The following is a 5842-nucleotide window of genomic DNA, read 5'->3' as shown; positions in this document are numbered from 1 at the left end:
ATTCCCAGATGGTGTAAATGAGCATAGCTTCATTAACTGCAATAGCACAGTAGCAGAAGAAGAGCACAAGACAAGACTGTATTTGAAAGGCATTTTTCTGAAAGCCTTTCAATACAGTTGCAATTCCCTGCAGTTCCTTGGTGTTATTCTGCTTTGTTATTTACATCAGAAATATGTAACCATAAAATTGAACCTGTAATAAAACTTGATTTATGTTAAGGAAATTAGTTTAAAGTTTCTCCTACTGTTATTTTTTATTGTATTCATTATTGCATCAAACGGGATAGGCACAGAACATTTTTGGTTAGATTTTTAATGAACATGCAAGCCCCCATTCATCATGTATCTGCTTTCTCCAACACTGTAGATTTTCTGATTTCAAATAGTTATACTTCACATACTGTATTTAGAAAATGAATATTTCATACAGGCTCAACAGGTGTATTATCTAATTGTATGCCAAGTTGTCTAAAATAATGAAACTTAGAAATGATCACCAGATTAAATTCATTTGTAGAGAAGCAACATTTAGGAATTGCATTTATTTACTGTAAGTCTACAAACATACAACATCTAACGCTTAGCTTACAAATCACGGTGTTCATGTATCCCTTCTTGTGTCATGGATCTGAGAGTCTGAGCAGGTTGAGAATTCTACATCCAAAATATAAGGTCCATTTTTCTTTCAGTGGACACACAGAACTCTTATTAACCTTTGTGGTACAGCATAACACGTACAACCATCTGAAGCTGCTCCAAAGTACAGCGCTAAACTTATGCATGGACTTATCTTCAAGTGCCTGAGCAGTACAATCGACCTCACTGGAACTTGGGCACATGCCTTAAGTCAGAGTTTCTCAACCGCTGGTCCACAGAGTGGTGCCAGGCTGTGAACCGCTGGCTGCTAGACCACAGTGGCTGCTGGAGCTGAATCTGGATGTTCATGGTGGCTATGGGGCTAGGTACACCCCAGCCTCCTAAGGTGCCACACAGCAGCTGCTTCAGCTCTGTGGCTGCCACAGCTGAAGCTGGCTGTTCGTGGTGGCCCCTTGGCAGATCAGTAACATTTTATTTGCATATTTGTTATTTGCATAATGAATATACAAATAAAATGTTACTGGTCCACCAAAAGTTTGTGAATGAGTTTGCTGGTCCACGGTATAAAAAAGGTCATGAACCACTGCCTTAAGTTAATCATGTACTAAGTACTTTGCTGACTGGAGGATTTAGCATATAAGGTATTATTATGATGATGATGATGATTATGGCAATGGCTAAGAACCATTTGAGAACAGGTCTCCATTGCACTAAGCACTGTATAAGCAGGGTCCCGGCACTGAAGAGCTTACAATTTAAATAGACTAGACACTCACAGGCTGGGGGAACGGGTAAAACACACCAGCAGAGTGAAACTTCTCAGCACAGCAAATGGCATATTAGTTCCGCAATGTATGTATTTATTTTGGTGGGTTTTCTTAGGAGGGGATTGTAAGGAACAGGTAAAATTGACAAAGTCAATAGTGTCAGTGAAAGACTATAACCTAGTGGTGGACGCATGCACATTGACACTTAGGGTATGTCTAAACTTAGGGTATGTCGACGGAGCCATGTAGATTTGTTTGTTTGGCAAAGGGAAATGAAGCCGCGATTTAAATAATCGCAGCTTCATTTAAATTTAAATGGCTGCCGCGCTGAGTCAACAACCAGCTGATCATCTGTTTGTCGACTCAGCGCGCTAGTCTGGACGCTCCTCTGCCAACATGAAAGCCCTTTATCGACCTCCCCGGTAAACCTCATCCTACGAGGCATAACGGGGAGGTCGATAAAGGGCTTTCAGGTTGGCAGAGGAGCGTCCAGACTAGCGCGCTGACCCGACAAACAGCTGATTAGCCGCGATTATTTAAATCGCGTCTTCGTTTCCCTTTGCGGATCCGCCTAATCTACATGGCTCCATCGATGGAGCCATGTAGTTTAGACACACCCTTAGGGTGGGCAGGAGACAAGTCAGGAGAAGAAAATATGAGGAGCAGCTATGGAATGAAGCTGAGGTGAAGAGGCTGTGAAGGAGAGAGTTGGAATAAACAGTCAATCAGCTCTGGGGAGAGAAAGTAACTGCAGAAAATTCTCTGAACATCCAAAGGTCCCTGCTTTGGCTCCATTGGCAGCTGGTCCTACTGGCTGGTATGCTCCTGAAGTTCTCCCCCATGGTCACGTGTTGGGAAGAAGGGATTTAGCCTGTGGTCTACCTTCCCTTTAGTGTGCATAGGAGGGTCTCCCTTGTAGTCTGCTAAGGTGCATCCTCAGTGCAGAATTATCTCAAGTAATCTACATTAGAGTTCCTTCTTTCAGCTTAGCCATACTGAAAAAGACAGTGGAGCTGCTGTGATGCCCGGTATACATTTGTATTTGGTGCTAAATCTTCTGGGGACGCATCTTCTGGTGCATTGTGCTGCAATCACCTAATCTGTTCTATGGGTATGTTGCAGTTTACAGACTTGGGCCATGGATAGAGTGCAGTACAGAAGGAGGTGCAAAGATGCTTGTGGGAGATGTGTTTTGAAGGGGTTTACTATGCTGGCACAGGGGCTGGAAGGATGGAAAAAGAAACAAAAGTGGAAAAGAAAAAGAGGTGAAATGTGGAGAAGAACCTTGAAGATGAGAACAAGAAGTTTGAATCCTGTATATTGCATTTAGTAATAAGGAAGCAGTTTCCATCACTGGAATTATTTTTATAACTATTATTATAGTTTCCAGGAATTATTCAGCACATGGTGTAAGCCCTTCAAAACCATGGCTGCGTGTGGTATTGCTATTACTGATATAGGTGCATCTTCTGCTGTTGGTGCTCCTACACATGTGCCTCAGATAATTGGCAGGGGATCACTAGGTGGGTGCACAATGCAGGTTGAATCAATTAGATTTGCATATTACGTCAAGATCTCAGCTCACGGCATAGTTCAGAGGCTAAGGTAAGCAAATTCAAAGACCACAGCTCAAAAGAGTTGCATTGTAATTTAAAGTGTTACACTGACACTTAAACACAAAGGAAAAAACGAGTGTCTTTACACTGTGAGGAAAATAATTTTTCTTGAAGAGAAAATGCAGAACTCTGGATCTTATAATGAAATTGTCCAATCCTTTTACTTCTGTTTTTGTTTAAGTGAAATGGGATAGGGGGAGTTCACCAGAGCCAATAAAATTACCTGATGTCTATCATATAAAGGATGAAATGTCAATAAAATGTTGTCTCTATATTATCTCATAGAAATAATTGCCCAAAGTGAATTTCCAGATTAACATCCTATTACTGCCCTTTTCAAATAAAGCAATTCAAACTAATAATCTCAACAGAATATAGCAAGGTATCTAGTGATTTAGTAATTGCAATTCTGGATCAGACTAGTTGTCCATTTTGTCCAGTACCTGTGTCATACAGAGACTAGTACTAGCTACTTTGATGAATAGGCAAGAAACTCTATATTTTGCAGTTATGAGGCAATCTACCTACAGAGAAAGATACTTCACTTTTATAAATTATAAAGCTTTTTTATACCTTCCAAAATGTTTTAACACCTTTGCTTGTAACTCTGGATGAGCTCATTATACCTATGCATGCCAAATACTTTTTTTTAAATCCCACCCAACCCTTGGCCTCAGTGACAGCGGCAATGAGTTCCACTGGCTAATTTCTGAGTTGCATGAAAAAAGTTTTTCCTAGCTAAATATACTTTGCATTTATCAACTCCTATGAACTGAAAGGCAAAGGTAAAGTTACACAGACATATTTCCCGTAGGAGCTGAGAGCTCTCAGGAGAGAACATACAATTTCTTAAACCTTAATCTTTTCACAAAAAGCTTTTGTGTAAATTCAGAGAATAACTCTAGTCTCTGCTCTACGGTATATAGGCAAAAATCTGATCTAGGAGAAACAATATAATGCCTCTAGGGGAATTATTGTAACATGTGAACTAGAAAGCATTACTTTCCTCTTGTAAAATGGCATGGCTGTGTAATATATATCCTGTTCCAATTAGACACTGTCTTTTGTAAATTAACTTCTTGTCAACTTGTACATGTGAAAACATTTTTGACAGATCTGGGGCAGATATAAAAGCAAAGGATACAGCTACCACAAGGATTTATAGGGAGATGTCAATTTTGCAGACGGGATTCTTTTCATATGTTTATGGAAGATAAAGAGCTGAACAAATTCTTTTATTTATTCCGGGTTGGTGGATAAATGCAGATCTATTTTATTTTGTTATTTCATGAGATGCATTAGACACGAGAAATGTAAAAAATTCTGATTTGGCACTGTCCTATGTGCTGAAATCTCTGAAAAGATCAGATATGTATGATATTTTTCATAGGCTAATATTACCGCATAAGCACCTGTAATTGCATCTGTGAAGGGAAGATTTTGTTGAAGAGGGTGCTTTGACTGCAACCTGCACTTAATGATCCGTCATGGATCTCTTGTGACAGTTCTGGCCTGGGGACTGAGCTTCTGATATTTTGATTTTGATGTGTATGCATCACTGTGGCTCTACAACAGGGATTTTTGATCTAGGCATATGGCAGAGAATGAGACATTTGTTCCTATTCATAGGTCTCATGGGTAACATTTGGTTTTACTGGAGCCTCTGTTCCAACATTCCCTATGTCAACAAAAACCCTCCCACCACTTTGCAGGCCTGAGTAAATGCTCATGGTCAATGTGCAGACCTGTGGATCAAGCCATGTCCATTTATACTGCAAAGATCACTGATTAGAAAATCGTTCACACATCTGTAGTTTTATTGAAATAATTCTTAAAAAGCACCACAGTGTGAAAAAAGTGCAGTTAATGCATTCTGTATATGTCAGAACACGCACGCTGAACCATTGTTAAAGTATGGGACCAGCTGGGTAAAAGGGGAAACTCCTTGCCATCTTACACTAGAATGTCAGCTCCACTGATGAAGGGAAAGCCTCCCTTAGCTGGAGTGAAGTAGGCAGATCTGGCAGAAACATTAGTGAACATGAAGTGAGCAGGAGACAATTTGAAGGAGAAGGTAATTATGAGGTTAGACTCCTAAGGCCCACAGGAAAGGAACTCCATTACAGCTCAGGCCATGTCTACTCTACACCCGGAAGGTCAGCTGAAGGTACGCAATTCCAGCTATGTAAATAACGTGGCTGAAGTCGACATACCATAAGCTGAGCTTGGTGCTGTCTCCATAGCGGGAGGTTGATGGGAGAAACATTCCTGTTGACTTCCCTTACTCCTCGTGATAATGAGGAGTACCAGCACTGACAGGGATGCCCTCAGCATTTGATTTAGTGGGTCTTTACTAGACCCACTAAATTGAACCTTGGAAGATTGGTCACCAGAGTGTCAATCCTCTGGTAAGTGGACACGTGGCCTCAGTAAGAAGCAGCTTGTTCTTCCTCCTGCACAGCTCCTAAATTGCCCTCCAATGCGTCGTCGGGCCAATGTGAGCTATGAAAAAGCTCTTAAACTACACCCTAATGAAATTCAGCTTGGCTTTAGCACAGTTTAGGAAATGTGGCTTATTTTAAAAAAAGAAAAGAGTTAGATTGTACAGCCATATGGAAGTGCAGAATTGTGAGCTATGTGGGACCTGCTCTCAGGTGCCACTGATCCCCCACAGTCCTCCCATCAATTGCTTTCATAACTCATTCTCTTGTAAGGCCTTTAAGGAAAAAAGATTTAAATGCCTAAGTGTGCTAACAGCAAATACATATTGGCAAAGCAGGCGAACCAGTTTCAGGCAATGAGAGCCTGTCCCCATGACTCTTTGCCCAGGTATGATAGAAATGAATGAAACTTTTTAAAGGG

This window comes from Pelodiscus sinensis, chromosome 2 (genome assembly GCF_049634645.1).
Source record: "Pelodiscus sinensis isolate JC-2024 chromosome 2, ASM4963464v1, whole genome shotgun sequence".
NCBI lineage: Eukaryota > Metazoa > Chordata > Testudines > Trionychidae > Pelodiscus > Pelodiscus sinensis.
Note: the sequence above shows the minus strand (reverse complement) of the source record.